At 41.4% G+C, this 25,484-nt stretch overlaps 1 long non-coding RNA gene across 3 annotated transcripts in view; it reads left to right on the forward strand.

Moving 5' to 3' along the window:
- The first annotated feature begins 8,478 nt into the window (after nucleotides 1–8,478).
- The window catches only part of LOC110143814 (uncharacterized), a 111,552-nt gene continuing 94,546 nt past the window's right edge, over nucleotides 8,479–25,484 (forward strand). For all 3 annotated transcript variants that reach the window (XR_011485122.1, XR_002315697.2, XR_011485123.1), the window contains exon 1: nucleotides 8,479–8,672. This is a non-coding gene — a long non-coding RNA (uncharacterized lncRNA). The remainder of the gene's footprint in view (nucleotides 8,673–25,484) is intronic.

The following is a 25,484-nucleotide window of genomic DNA, read 5'->3' on the forward strand; positions in this document are numbered from 1 at the left end:
TCCTGATGCACGGAGGTCCCTAACTCACAGACTGACTGGTCCAACCTCCTCTGATCTCTCTGCTAATTAGACTTCCTCCCTTGAGTTAGAGGTCTGGGCATTTAACGGATGAAATGGTGAGCAGCTGGAGAAGGCTGAACTCTTCGATGGAATTAAGTCCCAGAGATCCCCAAGGAGAGCTTTGGTGAGGGAGCCTTTGGTTGTTAGTCAGGAGGTAGGCAGACTGCAGTTGGAAATTTTCACGGCTAAAAATCTTTACTCAATGGGAGGCTGTAAGCACAACCCGTCCTAGATAAACACAGAGCAGGGAGAGCTGATCTCCCCTGCACTGGTTGGTCTGTGTGTTTACCTTGAGCTGGCTGGGTGAGTTTGGCTTGTCCAAGAGCTGAGTGCATGGACAATTGAGGGTCTTGGAGCAATTGACTTTGTGTGCATTTAATATCATTTATAACTACCCACTCCAGTATTCTTGGGCTTCCCTTGTGCCTCAGCTGATAAAGAATCTACCTGCAATGTGGGAGACCTGGGTTGGATCCCTGGGTTGGGAAGATCCCCTGGAGAAGGGAAAGGCTACCCACTCCAGTATCCTGGCCTAGAGAATTCCATGGACTGTATAGTCCATGGGGTTGCCAAGAATCAGACTCAACTGAGCGACTTTCACTTTCACAATTTCACTTAGAATTTGGGATTTTATTTTAGATTCTGGCCAAGACAATTCATAGAGTCAATATAATAACATGATAGATCAAACTTTTTATCCAGTTTAACTGTTCCCCTCACGAAAATGGGTACTTTCAGTAAAGGGAGTTAACTACGAAGATTAGCAAAGGACAGCTGGGTCCTGACCTTGTATTTCTAGCTGGTTTTTTTCTTTTTTTCTGAGTCAAAGGGAACCTAAACTGATGTCCTAGTCAGCTGAGACAGCTGCTGCTTTGTCATTTCCTGTCTTGGACTTTGACATTCTCTTTCTTTTGGCTCTAAGTGTGTGTGTGTGTGTGTGTGTGTGTGTGTGCGCGTGCATGTGTGTGTGTGTGTGTGTGTGTGTATGTTTCTGGGGGAGACAGAACCTGAGAGGAAAGCTCTCTGAGTTTTTCTCCCTTTGAGTTCACTGGTTTGTATCTTTTCATCTATTAATTTCTTCAGGCTAGTTTCCTTCTTGGCCAGAGTATTACCCCTGTTCAGTACTTAATCATTACACCATGTGGGGACTAAAGCAATGTAATAAAGGGGTCCAGCTGATTTAATGGTGTAGAAACCTTTTTCAGATTTGACTTGCTCTCCTGGTAGCCCAGGCGATAAAGAATTTGCCTGTAGTGCAGGAGACCCGAGTTCGATTGCTGGGTCAGGAATATCCCCTGGAGAAGGACATGGCAACCTACTCCAGTATTCTTGCCTGGAGAATCCCATGGACAGAGGAGCCTGGAGAACTACAGTCCACGGGGTTGCAAAGAGTCGGACACAACTGAGCAACCACAACTTTCATGAAGCCACTTCAGAGATTATGAACGAAGTGTAGATTATCACTTTGGGATACCCTCTACTTGTATCCTAACAATGAATTTTTATGCTAAAAACATCAGCAGTGAGCTACCATTATGAACTGTGGGTCTATACATGTTTTCCACTGATTAGATTTTTTTTTATGTTACCATCATGCATTCTTCATTGTGTGATTGAAATAAATCTTTGTGAATGTAGGGACCCCCTTATCCAGCTCAAGTCATTAATTCTCATTACTGTGGACCTTCTTCATTAATTACCTGTTTAAGAAGTGAATTTTCTCATGTCCACTTATAATCTTACAGAGAACTGTAGAAGAAGTTTTAGGAAAATTTGCCTAGTTGTTTGGGAGCTTTCCAAATGCAAAAGCAAAAAAGTATTTGTCAGCCATTCAAAAAATTATTCAAATCGTCTGTTGTACTCAAAAACCTTGAAAATAGATCAATTTACATATGACATTTATTATAGCTATTTATAGTTTGATTTACAAAATATGCTCAGCATGCAAACTTGCTGGATGCATACTAAAAGAATGAATGCTTGAAGGAATTTTTAGCTAAAGTTTAACTGAACTCCTGCTCAGCCAGGCTTGGTGGAAATGTGTGTTCTTGACTTGCATATGTTTTGTCTCAAAAAAAGATAAATGAATATGCCTTTACTAAAAGAAAGTATTATATATTGAAGGATTTAAATGGGGGGGGGGTTTAACCTTGCATTCTATTACTTCTCTCATTAAATTCTAGAGTAAATAATGCCATGTACTGCAGAAAATACAAAGGAAATGTAAGACATAACCTCTTCTTTTGGAATCCTGCAGTTCAGTTAGGGAGATAATAGCTAGCATGTATGAAACTATCATCACTGTCAGCAAGACAGTGTATAATCGGATGGTACATTGTGAGGTATGGATTGAAATTACCAGAGAACTTCAGAGAAGGGGGAGAAGAATATGGGTTGAAATGATCAGAGAAAAAAAATTAGTGTACCATTTGGGCCAACTTGGACAACTTAACATTCAAGCTTCCTAGATTCATCTGAGTCTTCAAAAAGTAAAATCCATTCCATTTTCTCTTGGTTGAATGAATCCCCTCCTGGAACTCTTTCAAGGTGTGTGTTAGTCCTTTTTTATTGGATCCTCTGTCTCTTACCCTTGCCTAGTATTTTCATCTCTTTTTGTCTCTTTGAGATTCGTGTTGAGCAATTTCCTCAGATCGATCTTGGCACTAGTCCTCTTTTCCTGTGTTGACTCTGCTCTTTAATGCATTTGCTGAATTTTATAATTTCAGTCTCTCTTTCTATATATATATATATATATATATATATATATATATATATAAGTGTGTATGTGTGTGTGTGTGTATAAAGTTCCTAGAAATATTACTTTCTTATTTTGATGCCTTTCCTCTGAGCTTTTTCTTTGCTGATTTTAATTTTTGAACAATATTCTGTTCTTATACTTTCCCCATATCTTCCTTTATGTTCTTAAGCATTTGAAACATAGTTATTTTTTAAGTTATTAAGATTATCTGTATTTATAGATCGAGGATCTAATCCTGCAGTTTATTGTGATAGTACATAGATTCATAGTGGATTTATGAAATATTGCTCATGTGTTTATAATTATTGAGCTCCAAGTTCATCATCACTGGTACCTTATCTGTAGGCTCCTATGTGGCTAGGATTGGGAACATAGCCTTTCAGAGTTGGTTTGCATTGGCATTCCAGGGGCTTAACAACCTGAGACAAATTTTTATGTTGCTGTCTTGGATTGAGGGTTAGCACATCATGTACTAGTATAAACTCAGACCAAAAAATCTGGGTGTTGCCCGGACCCAGATATTTGCATTCTTAGGAGAGAATATTTTTTCCATCCAAGATTAGGCTTGAAATAGACAACTTTTTTTTTTTTAATCTCCTTGCCTCTGGTTAGTTTGTTTTTTCCTTAATCCACTTTTCATGAAAGTGAATCTTTAAAAGTTCCCAGCTTAAATCAGAAGCCTGAATTCTAATTCCAACACAGAGAAAAAAACCAACACCCTTAGAGTACCCCCCAAACAATAATGTCCCCTTCCTTCCTCCATACCTTGCCATGTGATGCCAGTTGGAAGGCTTACCTCTCTGGTTTTTAGCTGCTTCTTGCTTCTGGCATTGAGAATTTTATTTTCTTGCAAATTCACCTATACATTTAAAGAGTGCTTGCTGTATTTTATCCAGCATCTTTAGATTATACTATAGAAGTAGAATTTTCAGGACTCTTTTCCCCGCTTTTGTCAGAACTGGAGGCCCTTTTAGTCGCTCAGTCGTGTCCAACTCTTTGCGACCCCATGGACTGTTGTTCACTGGGCTTCTCTGTCTATGGAATTGTCCAGGCAAGAATACTGGAGAGGGTAGCCATTTCCTTCTCCAGGGGATCTTGCTGACCCAGGGATTGAACCTGGGTCTCCTGCATTGCAAGCAGATTCTTTACCATCTGAGTCACATATTCCAAACCTTCTTATCCTCATGAGTGTCATGACTGCGATTACCCTTTTGCTTGCCAAAGTTATCAATCAGTCTCTCTTTTGGGGGCACCTTCTTGTCTGCCTAAAATAAGCATAGATTTCCATTTTGAAAAGGTTTCCTTCCACTTGATGGATATTTCTGTCTTTCTATAAATCTTCTTGAGCTTTGTTCTTAAATGCAGTTAAAATACTCAGAAACAGTTTGATCCTTTCCAATACTGGCTTTATTCATCATGCTGTGGGCTTCCTTGGTGGCTGAGATGGTAAGGAATCTGCCTGCAATGTAGGAGACCTGGGTGTGATCCCTGGGTTGGGAAGATCCTCTGGTAAAGGGAAAGGCTACCCACTCCAGGATTTTTACCTGGAGAATCCCATGGACGGAGGAGCCTGGAGGGCTACAGTCCATGGGGTCGCAAAGTCAGAGACAACTGAGCACCTAACACTCACTTTTCACTTCCCAATGTTGCACAGTATATCCTGGATGCGTAGAGTATTCATATAGGTTGTAAAGTGCTGGGTCCAAAATCTCAAATCTGAGACAAAATAGTGGAAAAAAAGGACATGGCTTTGAGAATTTAATGACTCCGGAAGTCTAGATGTACTTTTTCTTAAGTTCTGAATGTTCAGAATCTCTGAGCATTTGGATAGAATTGCATTGCCTCCCTCATTGGAATGAGGTCTCTTTATTATCTGAGTTCCTATCCTGTTTATTCAGACTGATTTTCTACAAGGGAGACATGGCCACACATGTTTTTGTTATGGCTAATGTCATTGCTTCCTTAGGACAGTGGCCAGAGAAATGAAGTAACTGAGTTGGCTGAGCTGGAGCCAGTGACATATCAAGTCAACCCATGTTCTTCTGTTCATTCTGCCTGTCATTGACTCAACAAAGAGCTATTGAACCCCTGCCATGGGCCAGGAATTGTATTAGTGGTGGGAACATAAAGATGAATAAGAGATGAACCATGGGACACCTGAAGGGTAGGTGGGACGCTGCATACTGGAGTGTCAGAATGGGGCCACTGGCCAACCCAGTACTCAGATTCAGTGGAAGAGCGGTGTCTTTTGCTGGGATTCAGGTCAGAGAGAATCTTCACCAAGTAGACTGGCATTCTCGGGGAAACTGTGGCAGCCAGAAGCAATGGCAGGACGTCCCTGGCGGTCTAGTGACTATGACTCTGTGCTTCCAATACGGGAGGCGTGGGTTCAGTGCCTGCCTGGGGAACTAGGTGTGTGGGAACTAGGATGCCATGTGTCTCCTGGTTTTGGTTTTAATCAGGGCGATATGATGCATGAATCTGCTTTGAAACTCAGAAAATGAGTTCAAGCCCTGAGTTTTTATTTAGAAACTTCATGGCCTCAGGGAAGTTATTGAACCTTTATCCCTTCATCCACAAAATGGAAGTACTAATACATGGGTAAGGATTACTATAAGAATTAAATGAGTATTCTTATAAAGTATAACATGGTGTTTAATATATAGTGTAAATCCAATAGATGTTTGGTCCATTTCTCTCTACACATCCAAAAACAAAACAAAACCAAAAGAACTAAGCATTGAGGCATGAAAAACAGCCATGAATCTTCCATATCATCTCACAGTATCCACACAGGTAATTATATGGATGAAATCAGCTCTTCACTTGGCTAGGATTGCTGCCCAGTCAAGTGGCTGTTAGCAGAAATAAGTTACCTGCCATTGTTTCCACTGTAAAAGACATCTTGATTATGGTGCCCTGTGAGTTTTCTAATTAAATAAATCCAAATTATCATTTTCATTAAAATGCTCCTATATTATCATGGGTAGAAGATGTAGGGAAGTAGATTTGAATCAAATGTAACATAGCAGCGATTTTCTAATTATGACTGTTTTTTGAAAGTACGACACAATAAACTAAGTTCAGAGACCTGGTTGTGTTCAAGAAGTTGGGATCCCATTTGTCCAAAATGGAACAGAGAGTTCATCCAAATTATGTTCCAACTGTGATGTTTCTTAGATGGATGATTTGGCATTTATTAGATCCAAAGGAGGGAAGTCTAGCTATCTTTTGAAAAGGTCTTTCTGTTAAGTGAAAACTATTCTAGGGAGCCAATTTTCAGCCAATGGGTAATGCTTTTGGAATGCTTATGAAGACTCTAGGCTGTCATCTTTGACATGTGTGAACTTGGTGAGAAAAAACATTTCTTCAAGTGTTTTATAAAATTTCTGATGTTTCAATAACTTAACCATGGCTAAACGTTTTTTATTTTGCCCCTGATTTATTTCACTTTTGGGTTCACCCAGAAGGCAGGGAATGAGATGCTTCGGTTGTCCAGAAAATATCTACAGTATAAAGAATCAGGAGAGAATAGTGGAAAGAGAATTGGCCTGGAATTGGGAGCTTTAAAATTATGTCCTGGCTCAACCTTTGGCAAGTCACTTAATATGATATCTCACCTGTAAGTATGTTGTTGTTTAGTCGGTGAGTTGTGTCTGACTCTTTTGTGACCCCATGGACTGTCGCCCACCAGGCTCCTCTGTCCATGGGGATTCTCCAGACAAGAATACAGGAGTGGGTTGTCATTTCCTTCTCCAGGGATCTTCCCAACCCAGGGGTCGAAACCGAGTCTCCTGCATTGGCAGGTGGGTTCTTTACCACTGAAACCCCAGGGAAGCCCCTATATTACCTACTTGGAAATAACAATGAGAATTGCCCTTCTATCTTACCCAACAAGATCATTGTTCTGGGATCAGGGTTCTGAGATCAGGGTTTCCTGCCTTTTCCCAGCAGCATTCGTGTTTCCAGAAGAGTCTGGAAAATGGGTGAGCCCGTGTGCTTATACCACTGTAGCCGCAGATATTCACGATGAGACATTGGCACCCCCAAGGGGACTCACTCACGTTTCCCATCCTGCCTCCAGTATTTCTCAAGAGTAGCTGGTAAAGCCTCCTAAGAAAGAAACTGGGGGGAGTGGAGCGCAGATTCTGCTTGTGCTTGGGGTTCCCAGGGATTCCACACTATTTCATTAACCCTCATTTGACCTTTACGAATTTGTTAAAATTTTACCTGTTTTCTTTTTATCCACTTTTAGCTGCCACTTCTTTTGGGCTCTTCCAAAAGGGAAGTAGTTTGTATCTTCCATCCCTCCTCGGAGGGGTTCAGTACTCATTGGAATTTAGTTCACTTGAATGCTTTGTGCTCTCAGCTCTCTGATGGGCTCAAGAGTAGTTATAATTTTGTAGATTACTTTGCCTTTTCTCATTGTTAGGGTGGCATCAATAGTCTCTTGTGGCTTTCTATATCCTAAATGGACGTGGAAGAGTTTAGTAAACTTTAGTGAAGGAACTGTTTATAGGAATGCTTATAGCATCCAAGCATACCTCAGAGATATTGTGGATTTGGTTCCAGACCACTGCAATAAAACAAGTATCCCAATAAAATGAGTTGTGTGAATGTTTTGGTTTCCCAGTGCATATAAAAGTTACCTTTGTACTATACTGTCTACTCAGTGGGCAATAGTAGCATTACATCTAAAAATGTATGCATACCTTGATTTAAAAATACAAAACAAGGTAAACAAAAAGGATTTATTGTATAGCAGGGAAATAGATTCAGTATCTTGTAATAACCTATAATGGAAAAGAATCTGAAAAAAACTATTAACTGAATCACTATGCTGTACACCTAAAATTAAACCAGTGTGGTAAATCAACTATGTGTCCGTGCTAAATTGCTTCAGTTGTGTCTGACTCTTTGCGACCCCATGGACTGTAGCCCACCAGGCTCCTCTGTCCATAGGGTTCTCCAGGCAAGAATACTGGAGAGGGTTGCCTTGCCCTCCTCCAGGGGATCTTCCCGACCCAGGGATTGAACCTGAGTTTCCTGGGTCTCCTGCATCACAGGCGGATTCTTTACCTCTGAGCCACCAGGGAAGCCCATACTTCAATAAAAAACAAAACTATGGTATTAGAAAGATCACCAGCCACAGATCACCATAACAAATTTAATAATAAAGTATTACCAAATGTGACACAGAGACAGAAAGTGAGCAAACACTCCTGGAAAATAGCAGCAATGGACTTCTCAGTGCAGGATTGCCACAAACTTTCAATCTATAAAATCCACTCAATAAAGGGAAATGCAATACATGAGGTCTGCCTGTACACGACAAAAAAGTGATAATACAGCACCTATACATGAAAACACCAGTGATAATACAGCACCTATACACGAAACACAAGTGATAATACAGCACCTATACACAAAGACACAAGTGATAATACCAACCCTGAAGCTGGTAATTGCCAAGCACTGTTACCACCTTGTTATGGGTTGAATTGTGTCCCTCAAAAGATCTGTTGAAGTTTTAATCCTTGGTTCCTAGGGATGTGGTCGTATCTGCAAAGGGAATCTGTGAGTGTAACCAAGTCAAGATGAGGTCACAAAGGCAGACCATCCTCCAGTATGACTGGCATTCTTATAAGAAAGGAGAAGGAACAGACAGAAACACGTGCAGAACACCATGTGATGACAGACAGAGAGAGTGGAGCAATAGCTCTACAAACCGAGGCTCACCCAGGGCGGCCAGCAAACCCCGGAAACCAGGAAGGGACCAGGAAGGACCATTCCTTGGGCAGTGAGATCATGGGCCTGCCAACACATGCATTTCAAACTTACAGCCTCTGGAACTGTGAGACAAATTTATGTTATTTTATATCACTCAATGTATGGTACTGATTTTAATGTTTATTTGTATTTATTTATTTTTAGCTTGGCTCCACTGGGTCTTAGTTGCGGTATGTGGGATCTGTTAATAGTTCCCGGACCAGGGATCAAACCCAGGCCCCCTGCATTGGGAGTGGGGAGTCTTAGCCACTGGGCCCTCAGGGAAGTCCCAGCATAGGGTAATTTGTTATGGCAGACCCTAGGAAATGAAAACACAGCCTCAGGCATGAAGGGGCAGGGAATGGAGGCAGAAAGAGCCAGGGGGAGCTGTAATCTCAGAGCAGCGCCCACAGGGAGGAGAACGGACACCTGATCTCTCTGTTTTCTGGTCCTTCCTTCTCCTGCTGGGAAGCTTTTTGACTAAACTCAGCTGGAAGCGGAGGGCAAGTTTGCTGGTTGAGGGAGTTGGTACCTGTTAGCCTCCTGGGGCAGAGGGCACACAGACTCCAAGATGTGGGGAGAACAGGCAGGCTGGCCAGTCCAGCCAGGCTCTGTATCACAATGTAACTTAATCTGTTTCTGGTAGGTGGAAGTGGGTCACCAGAAAGACCACAGAGTTAGTAAATCGACGGTTTTGTCCCAGCTAAGTTCTGACTCACTGTGACCTCTAACACTTCACTTAACCTTTCTGACCCGCTTCTTTCCTCATCTGTAGTCAGTGGTGAGACTGGATGACCTCTGTGGTTTCTTCCTGGCCTCGTGTTGTGTGTACCGGGATGAGTAATCTTACATCAGGCAAAAAGAGGTCTAAAGTCAATTTTCTGAGGTCTGTAACTTGAAGCTTTTATGATTTTGAGCCAGGTTCAGTGAAGACAGCTATCAGTGTTGTCGATGATCTTTGTACCTTTTCTGGACTTGTCTTTTACAAGTTAAAAAATGTATTTTCATGTCTACAATCTCTCTCTCAAAGTATTTTCGAGTCTACGATCTCTCTCTAAATTTCTTTCTTTCTTTTTTTTTTACCGTTTTTATTTGATATGCACCATTTTAAAAGTCTTTATTCAATTTTTTACAGTATTGCTTCTCTTTTGTGTTTTTTGGTTGCAAGCCATGTGGGGTCTTAGTTTCCTGACCAGGGATTGAACCAGTACCCCCTGCATCGGAAGGCAAAATCTTACCCAGTGGACTTGCCAGAGAAGTCCCTACAATCTCTTTTTAATGTAGCTGTTCTGTGAAAATTTTGTCACTTAGGGGTTAAAAATTTTTTTGTGTGTGTGTGTGTTTTACAGTTCAAGTGGTCCATCTGAGAGAAGGTTTGAGTTTTTGATTAATGCCATTTGCTTTTGTCAAGGAACTCGCCACTTTATCACTTTTTAGATCGTCTTTTCAGTTACTCTTTTAGCATAGAGTGGACAGGAAAGAAAGAGTATGAGTGTTAAGGAGCCAAAGGTTATCTTATTGATTTTTTTTTTTTTTTTTTGGAGGAGGGTTCCTTTAAGTCAGTGGTGAATATACTGTAAACTCTTTGTTCTTCCACATGGGCTGTAGAGTTCTTAATGTGGTGATGCCCTTGGGGGCTCTGATATCATTGATCCAGATGCTAGAGTTGGCTTTGAGCAAAGGCAGAGGCTAATGATCCAATAATGTTACATGTTACAGACAAAGCCAATGGAATCAGAGTTATATTTCCTGGTGTCTGCAAGGTGAGCTTTTCCCCTTTGCATGACACCCCACTCAATTCATAGCTGATTCCCCAAATTTTCTTATCACATGAAACCACTTACCATTTTGCTTCTGCTCTCAAAATATTCTTGGGTAATAGTTCTTCAGAAATGACCTTCTGATGTCAACCTGTTTCTCACAGCAGAAATCAGGAGGACTTACAATACGGTGACATGGGGAAGGATATACCTATTAGGGACCAAAAAACCCAACCAAAGTTAGGATAGACACATACTCATGAGAATATATAACTGTGTTCCTTTTCTTTTTTTCTTTTTTTTTTGCATGTATATAACAGAGCAGTAATATGTGGATGGAAATCAGGGGTCCACAACCCCCTGTTAGAAACTGGGCCACACAGCAGGAGGTGAACAGTGGGTGAGACAGTGAAGCTCCGGCTCTATTTACAGCCTCTCCCTATCGCTCGCATCCCCCTGGTTCATAGAAAAATTGGCTTCTGGTGCCAGAAAGGTTGGGGACCACTGAGTAAACTTGGCAGTGTCTCATCTGATAGGGAAGAGCCAGTTGCAGACTAGCTACATGTGAGTCAGTTACTGCACAGGAGACACTGAGGCAGAGGGAAGCTCGGGATGTAGAGACCCCGGCTGGCAGGGGGGAGAGAGTCAGCCCACTGGACAGGTTTCTGTATCTGCCTCCATGAAATGTATTTGCAAAGTTAGGAGAAGGAGGGAATCCTAAGTAACGCCAGGGGTCTTTGGATAGAACTTCATCCTCATGTATCATTCTTGTTTCTTTTGTAATCCTGTGTGTTTTAAGAACACTGTTCTGCCAAAGGGGCTTCCCTGGTAGCACAGATGGTAAAGAATCCGCCTGCAATGCGGGAGACCTGGGTTCCATCCCTGGGTTGGAAAGATCCCCTGGAGGAGGGCATGGCAACCCACTCCAGTATTCTCACCTGGAGAATTCCCCATGGACCAAGGAGGCTGGCGTGTTACAGACCACGGGGTTGCAAAGAGTCGGACAGTACTGAGTGACTAAGCACACATTCTGCTGAAGAGGTAGAAAAGAGTTCTTGGATTAGGAAAATAAGTTAATCAAGAGATACCCAGGTGACTGATGTCAGTACCTTTACCAGGTCCCATGCCAGTAGATAAACTGAGGCCCGTATCAGTAAGCTGCACACAATTCAAGGTCATCATTTAGGCAAAATGAAGAGCTCATAAGGGTTGAAATGGCCCTGGCCCACTCAGTATGTGGTATATATGCAACATAAGTTTTTTTGTTACATGAACTAAGCATGGTTTCCTGGTAAGAGAAACTGTTCCACCTGGTGAAGTTTGATACTGACTTCCTTTCTTATACCAAAATAAATTCCAGAAGGATTAAATGTTTAAACATTAAAATATGGATCTATAAAAACACTAGAATAAAACCTTTACGAATTTTAAAAATGATCTTGGAATGGGTATGGCTCTTTTAAGCATGATATAAAGCTTAGAACCATAAAGCAAAGGATAAACAGATTTGCCTATATAGAAATAAAAAATTCTACTTGAAAAAAATAGTGTAAAGAAAGTCCAAAGACAGACTGGGAAACAAAATAACAGCCACACTTGTCACAAAAGGACTCATGTTCCATAATATCTTGAGAACTAAAAATAGAACAGATCAAGACCAAAAACTCAGAGACAAATGAGCATAAGACATAAAGAAGGAGGTTGTATAAAAAGAATGAGAAGAGATGCATGCTCACTAATAACGAAATACAAAATAAATGGGCAGATGAGTGTTTTGCCCCCACTGAATTGGCAAAGATTAAAAAGTTTGATCATCTCCTCAGTTGGCTAAAGTATATGCCAACAGATATTCTTGTATACTGTTGTTTGTAGAAGAACAAATTGGTGCAAGTGTTTGAAGATAAATTTGGCAATATCTATGAATTGCCTAAAATGCTCAATTCCTTTGACTCACTGTCTCTACTTTTATGAATTTAGTTCATATATGAACTCACATAAACTTGCAAAATTATGTGTACAGAATGTTCTTGGCTGCTTTCTAATAATGACATAAACAAACACATAGACACTAAGAAATAGCCTAAGTGCCCGTAACTCAGTGGCCATGTACATTCATTATGGTCCACACACACCATGGTTCATAGCTACTAAAATCAGGTAGATCTATATGTGTTAATAGGAAGAGCGCACATGTATTAAATTAAAAAAAAAGAGAACTTGCAGAATAACATGTTTAGAATGATCCTATTTGTATCTAAAAACATTCAGAATATTCACAACACATGGAGCTCTTGGCAGTGGTTATCCCCGTAGTATACAATGGGAGTTTAAGATGGAAGTTGGGGGACTTCCCTGGTGGTCTAGTGGCTAAGACTCTGAGCTGCCGATGTGGAGGGCTCCCTCAGGTTCGATCCCTGATCAGGGAACTAGATCCCACGTGCCACAGCTAAAAGATCCCACATGCTGCACCTGAGACTCAGTGTGGCCAAATAAATAAATAAATATTAGGAAAAAGATGGAGAGTGGGAGAAAGGTGAGGGATGACTGGAGAGTTGCAGAATTTCCCCACCCACTCCCACATGGAGCCTTCTCTACTGTTTGAATTTTAATATCAAAGCTTTATTTTGTAAAAACATTCAAAAAAGTTTTATTGGAAAGTGATTACTTACCAAATAAACACATGAGTACCTCCCTCATATATCAGATATCCCCATTTGTGTGATGCTGAGAGCTGGCGAGACACTTATTAAAGTAAGTGGCTTTGGGTAGTGGCCCTAGACCCACCTCTCTTGCATTTTTGGAGAAAGAGTAGTGTTCAAGAGATCAGGCTCTTGACGTCACTGAAGTTTGGCTTGAATCTCAGCTCTTCTGTTTACTAGCTGTGTCACCTGGAGAAGTCACTTTACCTTTCGGGCAGAAAAACAGTGGGGGCTACCTGCCTGATACATGCAAAACAGCAAAGTAAATCTGCATTGTTTGGGTTAATTCAGTGGAAAACTGTAAAGAATTTGTTGTATGTTTTATAATTTTCCAGGCAACTATACTAGCATTATCTTATTTGATTCCCAAACAATCAAATAGGCGAAGAAAGCATTTATCCTTCTTATTTTATAGGATAAACTATTGGTTTGGCCAGAAGGTTCACTGGGGCCATTACAAGTGTCTCCTCAGAAAAACGAACACCTTGCGCAGGAAACAGGAAGACATTTCACATCTTGTCTTGGTTTGCATCTCTGTGACTTTCTTGGATGGGAGTTCTTTCCTTCTGGATTCAGGGTGTTTGACTTGATTGTGCGTGTGTTGAGTGGAAGCTGCCCTGTTCCCCCAGCGCTAATGTCTGCTCTAGACTCAGAGGCGTGCTTCTCTCTGGTTTAGGCCTATAGACCAGCGTGGGAATAAGGGCAGCACCATAGGCTCACGTTTGTGTTCCCTTTATAGTCACCTGTTGAAAACTTGCTCCCCGTGTGATGGTATTAGGAGGTGGGACCTTTAGGAGTGGATTCCCAGGAGGCACTAGTGGTAAAGAACCTGCCTGCCAGTGCAAGAGACTTAATAAGAGATATGGGTTCGATCCCTGGGTTGGGAAGATCCCCTGGAGAAGGGCATGGCAACCCACTCCAGTATTCATGCCTGGAGAATCCCATGGACAGAGGAGCCTGGCGGGCTATGGTCCATAGGGTTGCAGAGAGCCGGACATGACTGAAGTGACTTAGCAAGCAAGCACGTAGTTATGAGGGAGGAACCCTCCTGAATGGATTCGTGTCCTTATAAAACAGGCCTCAGAGAGTTCCCTTGCCACTTCCACCATGTGCGGTTGTAGTAAGAACATGACCATCTGTGAACCGGAAATCAAGTCCTCACCAGATGCTGAATCTGCTGGCCCCTTGGTCTTGGACTTACCAACGGTCAGAACTGTGAAACATAAATTTATGTTCTTTGTAAACCACTCAGTCTTTGGTATCTTTGTTAGAACTGCCAGAACTAAGAGAGGAAGCATAAGAAAACTCTAGAATTAATTTTCTGGAGGTAGAATTGTAGCCAAAGGAAAATGTGTTGAAGTGGGAAAATGTCAGTGGCTTTTTTGGTGGTGGTCATATTTCTAGGGAAAAAAAAAAGAGTAAGAATTTGGGGGGTGTATCATGCTTTAATTGAAGCCTTTGAGACAGACCTACCTGAATTTTCCTAAGCAGAGAGAAAAAAAAAAACACCCTATGTTTTCAGAGTGAAGGGAAAGGAGAACAGGCTGAATTAGCATCTCATTCCATCTAACATCCTTTAAGCGTTTTTTTGTCAAGCATCTGCAAGTTGACATAAAGTTGATCTGTTCAATCTGGTTCGAAATTGTTCTGTTAAATGCTAGACAACTTTTGTCGCAGAAGCTGTCCCCCCTCCTTCAGAATGATTGTCTATAATTAAGGAGGAAACTGGGAAATAATGATAGGGTTCTCTTTGCCTTTCTAATGGCTTTCTTATTAAGTATGTCTGAAAAAGCTACTGAGATGTTGATTTCCCACGTAACCAGAAGAAGTCAGCCATTATATAATTACCTCTTTTTAAAGACTACAAAAAGAAATGTATGAGAAACGCTTTCAGTGGTCTGAAGACACCATGGAGCACAAAGGAAAAGCATTTCTCTCCAACAATGAAAAGCAGTGAATCAATTAGTCGTTAAGAAAATGTCTCTCCCAGCAACTTGGAGGTGTCAGTGGCATGGCCGGGGGAGGTATGATTGGGGATGGAAGATGAGGTCAGCAAAGAGAGGAAGTGGAAGAGGGCAGTGGGGCTGGGAGTGGTATAATGGCACTTGTGCCTTTTAATTAAGTCCTAGCTTACAAAAAGAATCTTTATTTGTCTTTTCTCTTTTGGAGAACTCCAGGATGTTCACAGGCTGAAACTTGCTTCAGATCGCTGGTGATGTCACTGCTGTTAGTCACATGTATTGGGAAGGGGTGAGGTCCATGTTCTAAATGCCCGAATTTTCAGCTACCAACTGATTACTATTCTGGGTGCCTGAAGGATTGAGATAAATATGTGGCAGGTTGGGCTTCCTTCTGCCTTCATTGCCTTCTTTCCTTTTCTCCTTCCCTTCTCCCCAGGAGAATAAAAAGAGAGACATTGTTAGTATAATTATCCACTGAAGTTACTCAGTGCAAGGTGACCAATATGAGCAAGACCAAAATTTGCTTGCCTCGTTGATGTTTTATTCTGCAAAATCTGAGGTGTGGAAATGCCTCCAAAGCCAGAGGTTATTTGGGGCCAAGGCCACAGGCTATGAATGGCTGGGGATTAATTTCCAAATTCTGCTATTATTTCCTCTCTGGTGATCTGGGTCCCTCCTCTTCAGATCTCCTTTCCCCTCGACCTCATTATGGTCCTTTCAGGTTGGGTGTGAGTTCCTGCTGAGAAAAGGAGAGCTGACCCAGGAGAACTTTTGGGCTAATCCAGGAGAATTTTACTACCCTCTTTGGCAGCCCCAGTTTGTTCTTGGAGTCCATCTTATGCTGTAGTTATCTAAGAGTTGCTCCTTCTTGAAGGTAGGTTGATGAGCAGGGTGCAGAAAGACTTTAAGTGAGCTGAAGAGTGATGTGTGTGGCCAATAATTGCCTTGAAACATCCCTTTAGCACCTCAGATCACGCTGTGGGTCTGGAAGGAGCCTGAACTGGAAGACCTGGATGGTAGTACTGGGATGAGCTATTTAACCTCTTCAAATCTCAGTTTCTTTGCCCATAAAAATTTCTTGTAGTTAAAAGTAGTTTGCATGAAAAAAAATAGTTTGCATAAATTAACTTTTTTTAGTCTCACAATGATGGGATATTAGCATCAGAAGAAACCACTATCAGTTTGAACATTACTGGGATTAGAAGTATACTGTCTCACAAGTGAGACATTTTGGTTTTCTTTTTTTTTTTTTTTCACAACTCCAGCTGATGGCAAAATGTGCATCCTGGTCTAATTCCTGTCGTGATGGTTAATTTTGTATGTCAACCCGACTCAGTCATAGTACCTTGATGTTTCATCCAGCACCAGTCTAGATGTTGCTGTCAAGGCATCTTTTAGGTGAAATTAACATTTAAACTGGTAGACTGTGAGTAATGCAGATTACCCTCTGGGTGGGCCTCATCCAATCAGTTGAAGGCCTAAAGAAAATACAGACTGAGATCCCTGGAGGAAGATGGAATTCTGCCTTCAGACTATCTCCAGACTGAAGCTGCAACACTAACTCTTCCCTAGGTCTCCAACCTTCTGGCCTACCCTGCAGATTCTGGACTCACCAGCCTTTACAATGGCATAAGCCAGTTTCTTAAAATCTCTTTCTCTCATATCAGGCCTTCAAATATTTGAAGTCTTTATATCACCCCGTGTTACTTTGGATCCCGAGAATGGGCAGATGGTTGGAGAGTTCTTTCGGGGGCAGAGACAAAATGGGATGAGACGGAAGCAAAAATTAAGAATGCCAAGTACTGAAGGGGCTAGCCCAGAGTTGTGCACCTACCAGATCCTGCTTAAAGAAGAGTTGTTAGGATGAGTCAAGAGACACCAGACCAGGAAAGACACTCATCCCCGCCAGTGTCCTCTACGTTTGGAGAACGTGTTGGGCTATCACAATATTTGCTTTCACGCTTGGGAGATAATTGGCACTTAGCTCTTGCAACAGCAGCAGTAGGGGAGTAAAAAGCCAGGAAGACGAGCATAGGTCTGGTTCATCTGTGAGATCTGGTGCGTGCTCATGTGAGTGACAAGCAGCAGCTCCGGGATGGCTCAGCGCCTGGACATCTGTTGCCACTCTGTCTGCTAGCTGTGCTTTCTTCCTTAAGCATGGATGAGGTGACTGAGGGGGAATGGGAAATCTTGGCAGTGTGGGAGCCAAGGACAGCGCCCCTGAAATCTGCCTGCGGTCTCATTCTTTGTCTGGGAGCTAACTGTGAATGCTCATACCAGGGATGGGAAATGTGGCTAATTTTTGCTCGAGCTTCCCTAGGGTCTCCCCCTGCCCCTACTCTGCATGTGGTACCAACGCTTTGAGAATATCACAGAACAGCAACTAAATAAAAAGTCTTACAAGTCCACAGCCCAAGCACAACTGCTTTTGGTTTTTTAAGTTTTTAATCCACCTGCAGTGTAATACACTTTAGTGTAATTATAATCAGTGAATGAATAGAATTTTGTATTGTGTATTTTTTTTCATGTAACACTTCTATGATAAACATGTTCTTTTATTGTTTCTGTTCATCAGTGCTGTTTTAGAGCTGTGGTATTATGGTATTTCAGAGCTGATGTGCCATGGTTAAGTTAACCATCCTTCATTGTTAAACATGTCTAATACTTGTTACAGAAACACCCTGCAGTGAGTGTCTTTTTGTGTATTACTTTTTCCTTCTTTTTAATAACTTCCTTCAGCATTTCCAGAGAAGGAATCTTAAGAGATGTATTTTTGTTTTGCTACTTATTGCTGTATTATGTTGCATTATACCAAGACAAATTGTATATATATTGTTTGTATTGGTATAAATTGCAAAAACAATGTGCAAATGTGTGTCATATTTGCCAGAGTGTTGCCAGATAGGATGTTAATTATAATGAATATAAAGTGACATCATAGTGTTTTCATTTTATTAACAAAGGTAACCATTTTCTGTACATTACTTACCAATTACATTTCTTCTTGTGTGTATTGCCTGCTTGTGTCCATGGAGGTATTGATTTTCACAAATTCACTTACAATTCATTTAATCTAATTTAAATGAACTCTTTACATATTAGTCATATTAATAGAAATATCCCTCTAGTGTGCTCTCCTTATCTTTATTATTTCTTTTTGCATAATGATTGAAATTTTTCTTATTCTTAATAGGCTTTCCAATTCTTTATTGTCTTATAAGAAAAACCCTTTAATCAATCCAGTGTTGCCTTGTTCTTATTTTTTGTTTTCGCCTGCCATTTGAACTTGGTGAAATATTACCTAACTTGTGAGAATATTTTAATATTCAAGGTTAGTTCTGATTCAAAACAGTTCCGGTTACCCTCAACTGAATCAACCAACAAAGTTCAAAAATAAACTTTGGCTCATTTTATTATTCAGAATATGCGATTAATAGTTCAGTTTCTGGACTCTTAAAGTATGATTCATTCTCATTTTTTTGTTGCACAGAGTGCTTGAAGCTTTTGAATGATTTTAGTATCTTTCATGTATGCTCCATCTGTATCCTCTACCAGGGTGGGGGAAGTAGCTTTTGAAGGCAGGGTCCATGTGCTCCATTGTCGTGATGTTAAGTCCTTCCCACCCAGCCGGGGTAATTTCCAGCTGTGTCGCCTGGACTGCCCTTTGCTCTAGATGCTGTCTGGGTCAAGGTCTCTCACTAGCTACTGAGCTAGTGCTTTAGGGTTGGTGTGTGGCTTGCCCCCCTCCCCCACGGCAGCTGTGATTTCGGACAGGGACTCAGCCCCAGTTTGGTGGGCTTGTATTTGGCCCACCTCTGCTCTGTTTGGTTAAGGCCAAGGTTCTGCTGTTCACAGTGAAGACTGTGGTTCATATGCAAAATGGGCTCCAGAATGGAAGCTTGGAAAGCATTGCCATATAGAGTGCTTGGCTCACAGTGGCTTTTTAGTAAGTGATGTTCACTCATTTGTCAACAATCTGGAGAGTCTTTCTTGTCTCAGCCTGCAGACCTTCTTAGAACCCAGTGCAGAGGGGACAGAATAAGACAGCAGATGTGGCCTCAGCTGAGAGCAGGGGTTCTGTAGTTCACGTTAAAATGTGCAGAGACAGTAGTAAGCAGTGCCCAGCTGGGAATTCAGCTTGAATCTTGAGTGAGTGCCTAATATCTGGGGGGTGAAGACAGAACCTCGGGATTCTTGGGGGTCAAATGAGTCATGATGGTATGTTGCCAAGTCACTAACTGAGTGGGAAATGGAGAAGAGGAAGATCTAGAAGAAGCAGGATTCTAGGTACTTCGGGGAGGAGCGCTCTACCAGCAGGGGTGAGGCTGTGAACTGGTACCCATATAAACAGTCTGTGTTCAGAAATAATCTGACCTCCTGCAGGGAGGAGGCCAGGAAATTGGGAGGAGCCCAGGAACTTGACAGAAGTAGAGTCAGTTGAGCTAGAAGCCCCTGGAGAGGGTTGGAGGGCAAACTGGTGCTCCTGGCAGCTCCCCAAGGATTTCTGGAGAGTTGGGCCAGAATCACCTGCGTGGGGTCTTGCCTTGCTTCTCTGCCAGGCTGTCTTGCTAATCTGTTCCATTGAATTTGATGGCAAAGACTCAGATGCAGACTCCTGGGGGAGTGTTTCAGCTCCGGGGTTTATTGAGGAAGCTTCAAGACCCCCGCCCTTCTTCCCAGACAGGGTTATATGTCCCTTCTGTGTATTCTGTGTAGATTTCTAACATGGCTTTTACATTTTTAAATCATCATCATCATGATTCTGTTCTCAAAACATTAATTATCTATGTACTAACTCTTAACTCCAAGAAGAAAACCCCAGAAAAGTGATACAGCAAATATTTGCCTGCTGTCTGGATTTACTAAATGTTAATATTCTTCTTATTAAGTTTTTTTTTATTATTGGAGTGTAATTTTTTTTACAGTGTTGTGTTAGTATCTGCTGTATGCTTGTTAAGTCTTATAAAGAGATAAAATTTTATAGATATAGCAAAAGTTCCACCTCTCCATCACATCCCCTTTCCATGTTCTTTGGACAGAGGTAAGCACATAGAGATTCACCATTTTTAGGACACGTTTCTCTAGAGTGTGTGTTCTTGGAGGGTAGCACCATATCTCATTCATCTTGAATCTTTAGCTTATAGAAGTGCCAGACCAGTGACACAAACTAGAGATAACTAAATATTGAAGGAATGAATGAATGGCAGAAATTGTTCATTATTATTGTTATTAACCCTTCACTGTATCTAATGTGTGTGTGCTCAAGTTGTGTCCAACTCTTTGTGACCCCATGGACTGTAGCCTGCCAGGCTCCTCTGTCCATGGGATTTCCCAGGCAAGAATGCTGGAATGGATTGCCATTTCCTTCTCTAGGGGATCTTCCCAACCCAAGGATCAAATCTGTGTCTCCTACATTGGCGGGCGGGTTTGTCACTGCTGAACCATTGGGGCTCTATAAATGTGTGATGAGTTAGGGAATTAAAAAAAATCTTGATCTCTTACTGAGCTTAATTTCCCGTTTTGTCACGTTCCTTTCTCCTTTGTGTTGGCTCATGGAGCATATTTGCCTCTAACTTTTACAAAAAGATAATGTTTGGGGATCTTTAGGGTTTGTAAATAGGTGACCAGAAGCATGAGCTGCCTTGAGGAACTTACAGTGTATATAAAGACCAACTTGATTTCCTCAGAATTAATTTCAGATGCAGAAGAGAAAAGAGGGAAAAGGAAAGTATGTGTGAAAGCATTGATGCATCAAGGAAGAAATCAACTAAATTAATGTCATTAGAAACTGCATTTAATTTGAGTGGAAAATATTCTAGGCCATCATATAATCTCTTGTCTGGAAATGCTAGTCCCAATAAATTGATACATACGGATGTGGAAACACACCCACCCAACCACCCATACACACACATCCTCTGTTTACATCCTCTGTGTCTCTCCTTTAGCCTGTGGCTCCATGAATTCTCCTGGGGACTTTTAATGTCTGGGCTATATAGTGTAGACAAACTAGAATTCTAGCTTTTTTTTTTTTTTTTTTTTTGCCTCATGATAAGTTAATTCAACTAACCACGCGACAATACACATTTTTCTGTGGGACACTGGCAGTCTCTCCCATGCTTCCGTGTCTTAACCACCTGTTTTCTTGGTTGAAGGATATTGATGTTTCCATACAGATTTGGAGCAAAAAGGCTTGGTTTTATTCATTTTCCCCTCTGAAAGAGTGATGCTTTTCAAAATGAACACACTGAACAGCAAATTATCATCCCATTAAATGCGTAAGATTGTAGACAGCTGAGCCAAACCTGTTACTTTCCCCTTTCCTTGGATACAGTCTAACAAGCCAGCTACAAATTCCACATGATCAATTTGCTTAGCTCTGATGGTAATTTACAAAACGCAGTGTTTTGCTTCAAAACCATTGAGAAGCAGTCTTGAATGACAGGGTATGGTTTAGGCACTCTCAGGTATGAAGCCTTCTGCTTAGGCTCTTGTGTTTTTCATGGCTTTGGTGTCCATCCCCGGCAGTCCTCCACTGTTGGGTTCCACTCCCCATACTGTTTTCACACTTAACTATTCATACAACCTCTCTCTTTGTGAAATGCAACTGTTGTCTGGTATCTTTTTGCACATATAAAGTGACCGTGAGCAGTGGGGGTGCGTAGTAGTATCCATTAACTCATCCAACAGTTAATTCCACTAATCTATAATTCCATTATCCATTCATTAATTCATCCAACATTTACTGGGCACCATTCTAGGAAGTATGTGGAATTCTAGTTCCAGAGAACTAGAATGGTTCACTATTCTAGGAACTGTGCCAAGTACTAAGGGTTAAAAAATGAATAAGAAACAACTACTGCTCGCAAAGACAGTCTAGCAGAAAAGGGAGATGCATATATATAATAAAAAAGGAAATAAAAGTAGCATGATGGCCTGTAACAGAAACAGAGATAGGGTGTCAGCAGTGGGTCTATAGTGACCAAGTAACTTCTGAAGAACATAAGAAGCCCTTCCAATAACCATATTTCCTCCCTCCTAACGGTCAATAGGGTTGTGTATTAATTGTCTGTAAAGGTTAAATGAGTGTCCATTCATGATGGAAAGGATTTCCAGGAATTCCAGTTTCCTGGTATTCCTTCCATGCTACTGTTACTGAGTCCAAGTTTGTACTGCTCACTGCACGACAGGCCAATAAGTCAAGAGATGAGCTCTTGGGGCAAGGAATGGAAACTTTATTCAGAAAGTCAGTCTACTGAGAAGATAGTGGACTAGCGTCCCCAAGAACCATGTTACCCAGGTTAGCACTCAGATTTCTTTTACTAAAAGGTGTGTCTGGTTGTTGCAAACTTCTTGATGCAGGCACCCTTTGTTCTTGCAGCTGTCCAGGTAGATGTGATCACAGTGTTCCTATAAACCTTTAACAAGACAATTGTTATTTTCTATTCTGCAACTTTTTTTCTCTGTATCAGTGGAAAAGTGTTATACTTTACAGGTCAGAGCCTTGAGAGTGGATTATCATGTATATTTCTGGGCTATTGGCAACATCCTTTACAAAAGGTGTGGAGCCAGCATGACTCAGCCCAGGCAACAGAGCATGAAGGTTAGAGCTAAAGGAATAGGGTCAATATATGAAGTCAGGCTTGTTCTTTTCCGTTACGTTACCCCCAGCATAGTACACTCCAGTAAACTGGATTTCCTCATTATTTCCAAGTACACATTACTTATGCTCATGCTATTTCCTCTTCTTAGAATTCCACCTCCCTGTTGCTTTGTTTAGAAGTCTTATAGGTACATCGAGGCTGGCCCACTTTGCTCTAAGCTCCTGGAGCACTTGATACTATTCTTAAGAGTATGGAGCATATGACCTTGTTTGAGTGTTTTAGGTCCATCTAAGTCTGTATAGCAGACTGTGAGCTTCCCAGGGGCTCACAGTCCCTTGAAGATCATGAAGTGCCCTATGCAATTTTCAACAACTTCTTGGTTACTGTAGTTAGACAAAGCTACGGTTTTTCCACTAGTCATGTACAGATGTGAGAGTTGGACCATAAAGAAGACTGAGCACCAAAGAATTGATGCTTTTGAACTGTGGTGCTGGAGAAGACTCTTGAGAGTCCTTTTGACAGCAAGGAGATCTAACCAGTCAAGCCTGAAGGAAATCAACCATGAATATTCATAGGAAGGACTGATACTGAAGCCGAGGCACCAATATTTTGGCCACCTGGTGTGAAGAGCCAACTCACTGGAAAAGATCCTGATGCTGGGAAAGACTGAGGGCAGGAGGAGAAGGGGTAACAAAGGATGAGTGGTTGGATGGCATCACTGACACGATGGACATGAATTTGAGCAAGCTCCAGGAGATAGTGAAGGAGGGAAGCCTGATGCACTGCAGGCCATGGGGTTGGAGTTGGACAAAGAGTTGGACATGACTTGATGACTGAACAATAGCAACAACTTGCTTACTGACTAGGAACGTTTTGATACCAAGGAGAGAAAATTCAGTTTAGATTTTCTTGGCTGAGCTGTTATCAGGAAATCCCCCAGACTCAGTTTGAATCTCATCACCCTTAAAGTGAGGAATATTTACAAACCTAATAACAAAATTTCACTGTCTGGAGACATGACTCGAAGGGAAATCAAAAAGCTTGCTATCTCTGTGTGTGTGTGTGTTTTAGTACAGAAATATTCCAGTTAATTTTATGCCAAGCCAGAAATAAAAAGCCTCTTCTGAGAAAAGGGGCCCCTGCCTCCAACCAAAGGTTGACCCATAGATCTAAAGTCACACGCATTGCCTTGGAATTTGCTTGTCATTAGCTTAGGTTGTACAGCTGTGGCAGGAGGGCCATCCTATCATCAAAGGATTCTGTTCCTGCAAGTTGGCCTGAGAAGCTGGTTGATGGAGGCAGGATCCCTCATCATATAGATCCTTGATGTGATCTTGATTGTCATCTTGTTGGGGGTCACAAGATCCAGGTCCCTGATACCACACAAGGATTTGGTAACCTTCCTCTAAGTTGGTATTTTCATAGTTAGTGTAGTAATGATGTTTGATAAATCAAAACAAGGAGTCAATTGTGGAACTGAAAGGGAACACACATCATGCATGTCATTTTAGTTTCAGACTCTTACAATTTAACAGAAGAAAAGACAAAGAACATGCATATTGCAAAAGCATGAAAGTGAAGAATAGACATTCATAATTCTGTATGGCTTTGATGCCTTGCACTTTGCTCCTGGCTAAGCCAGATGGTCACTTAAGTCAGTGAGGGCTGGGTGCCTGTGACATCAGCCAGGGACCATCTGCATCTGATCCTAGGATGATGTTAGAATTCATAGATAGTCCCAGATCCGAGGAAGCCAAAGGAATCACAGCACAGAAATGGGTTCAAGGGTTTGTAGAAATGCTTGGTTGACTTTATTGGCATTTCTAGGGCATATCTAAGAGTTGGGATAGGTGTAGGTGAGACCAATATCTGGGTGTCAGCAGCAATAATAGGTGGTAATACTGACCATGTCAGGTTTGAATTATCTGATAACCAGATTGTAGGATGATGATCCTGGTCCCAGTTGGAGACATCTGCAAGGTTAGAACAAAAGTCCACTGATGTAAGGACCAAAGTATGGGGTCCAGGATTCCAGGCAAGGAGGTTAAGAGACAGTGTCTAGGTCGACACCTAGAAAGAGCCTTCCAAGGTTTCACTGAAGTGGTGAGGTTTAGCACAGTTTTGGAAGAGAGAAGGAATATATCTTTATCAAGAGGGTGGGTGCATGTGAAGGAAAATGGCAGATGATTCCTATCTTCTGAGTGAGAAGACTAGTCCAGGATGTGTCCGGTGCTTCTGTAGTAAACATCTTTGGCACAACCAGTTCCCTGGCGCAACTGATTTTGCCGTAAAGGATCAAATAACTGGTTGACATTTACATTACATTACATTTACATTACAGTAGAAAACGATAGCATATCAGTTTGCAAATCTTCCTGTGAGGTAATTTAAGTCAGGCTCTGTTAGTTTATTTATTTATTTTTTTAACATTTTCGAAAAACTTAGGAATCATGCAGCTATTTTTTCTTGGGGGGATAGGAGGAGCTTGATACTTCTTTTGCCTCCAACTTCCAATATTTTTGTGAGAAATTGGGTGAAGATGGCATGAGATAACAAGCTGTCATATCTAGATTAGCTAAAGAATCAATCATTAATGCTCTCCAAGATTGTTGTGAATCGGTAGCTGCCAATTTTTTTATTTGCGATAACTTGGTCAACTTTTAGTTTTGATGTTTGGAAGAGATGATTTGTGTTCCCCAAAGGATTTGCAAAAACTGGTATGTTACTTTCTGGCACGATGTGACTATCAACCGGTTATTTTATATTTTATGGCAAGAAGGCCATATGGCCAACTAGTTGTGTGGTGAAACTGCTTGAGGCAAAGATGTTTATTCAGAAATACCTAGAATTGGTCCAGGATGCTGGTCTTTCTT

This window comes from Odocoileus virginianus, chromosome 32, assembly GCF_023699985.2.
Source record: "Odocoileus virginianus isolate 20LAN1187 ecotype Illinois chromosome 32, Ovbor_1.2, whole genome shotgun sequence".
In the NCBI taxonomy this organism is placed as follows: Eukaryota; Metazoa; Chordata; class Mammalia; order Artiodactyla; family Cervidae; genus Odocoileus; species Odocoileus virginianus.